The sequence below is a fragment of the Pteropus alecto genome, unplaced genomic scaffold (assembly GCF_000325575.1).
Source record: "Pteropus alecto unplaced genomic scaffold, ASM32557v1 scaffold103, whole genome shotgun sequence".
NCBI lineage: Eukaryota > Metazoa > Chordata > Mammalia > Chiroptera > Pteropodidae > Pteropus > Pteropus alecto.
This window is the reverse complement of record NW_006436288.1, coordinates 14034663-14036701: the sequence shown is the minus strand read 5'-3', so window position 1 is coordinate 14036701 and position 2039 is coordinate 14034663.

Here is a 2039-nt window from a genome sequence, read left to right as displayed (position 1 = left end):
AGTATAGGAACACTATGGATTTTTTAACATTGATTTTGTATCCAGAAACTTTATTGTATTTGCTTATTGTTTCTAGTAGTGTTCTTGTGGAGTCTAGGGGTTTCTATATAGAGAATCATGTCATCCTCAAATAGTGACAGTTTGGCATCTTTGTTTCCTATTTGGATGCCTTTTATATCTTTCTCTTGCCTGATTGCACTCACTAGGACCTCCAATGTTTTATTGAATAACAGTGGCAATAGTGGACAGCCTTGCCTTGTTCTTGATCTTAGAGGGAAAGTTTTTATTTTTTCACCATTAAGTATAATGTCTACTGAGGATTTGTCATATACGGCTTTTATTATATTAAGGTATTTTCCTTCTATACCGATTTTGTTAAGTGTTTTGATCATAAATGGGTTCTGTATCTTGTCGAAGGCTTTTTATGCATATATCAATATGATCACATGATTCTTATTTTTAAATTTGTTTATATGGTGTATCAATATAATTGATTTGCATATGTTGAACCATCCCTGTGCCTCTGGGATGAAGCCCACTTGATCATGGTCAATAATCTTTTTAATATGTTGCTATATTAGGTTTGCTAGTACTATTTTATTTAAGATTTTTGCATCCGTGTTCATGAGAGATATTGGTCTGTAGTTTTCTTTATTTGTGTGATCTTTACCAGGTTTTGGTATCAGGGCAATATTGGCCTCATAAAATGAGTTGAGAAGTATTGCTTCCTCTTCAATTTTTTGGAAGAGTTTGAAAAGAATAGGTATTAAATCTTCTTTGAATGTTTGGTAGGATTCACTGTTGAAGCCATCTGGTCTTGGACTTTTACTTTTTCGTAGGTTTTTGATGATTATTTCAACTTCCATACTGTCTATTTAGATTTTCTAGTTTTTCTTGATTCAGTCTAGGAAGGTTGTATCTTTCTAAGTATTTGTCCATTACTTCTAGGTTGTTAAATTTGGTATTATATACTTTTTCATGGTATTCTTATATGATACTTCTGTGTATTTCTGTGGTGTCTGTCATAATTTCTCTTCTTTCATCCCTGATTTTGTTTCTGTCCTTTCTCTTTTTTTCTTTAGTGAGTCTAGCCAGGGATTTGTCAGTTTTATTAAACTTCTCAAAGAACCAGCTTTTTGTTGCATTTATTTTTTCTATTGTTTATTTTTTGTTTGTTTTCAATTCCACTTATTTCTGCTCTAATTTTGATCTTTCCTTCTGCTGACTTTAGGCTTCATTTGTTCTTCCTTTTCTAGTTTTTTAAGATGAAGTATTAAGTTGTTTATTTGGGCTCGTTCTTGTTTTTGGAGGTAGGCCTGTAATGATTTGAACTTTCCTCTTATGACCGCTTTTGCCGTGTCCCAAAAGTTTTGTTATGTTGTACTATCATTATCATTTGTTTCTATGTATCTTTTGATCTCTCTTTTTATTTCTTCTCTGACCCAATTATTCTTCGGTAGCATGTTGTTTGTGGTTCTTTCCGATTTCTTTTTGCAGTTGATCTCTAGTTTCAGAGCATTATGATCGGAGAATATAGTTGGTATAATTTCAACCCTCTTATATTTGTTAAGGTTATCTCTGTGTCCCAGTATGTGGTTGATTCTTAAGAATGTTCCACGTGCACTAGAGAAGAATGTATGAGCAGCTGTTTTGGGATTGAAGGCTCTGTAAATGTCATTTATGTCCAGTTGGACTAATGTGTCATTTAAAGATGTTATTTTCTTATTGATTTTCTGTTTGTATGATCCGTCCATTTCCAACAGTAGGGTATTTAGGTCCTCTACTATGACCGCGTTTTGGTCTGTTTCTCCCTTTAGTCCTGTTAGTAAGTGCTTTACATATTTCGGAGCTCCCTGATTGGGAGCATAGATATTAATAAGTGTTACGTGTTCTCGGTGCATGATTCCCTTTATCATTATGAAGTGTCCCTCAGTATCTTTCTTTAGCTTTTTTATTTTGAAGTCTATTTTGTCTGATATTAGTATTGCAACTCCCGCTTTTCTCTGAATGCCATTTGCTTGAAATATCATTTTCTACCC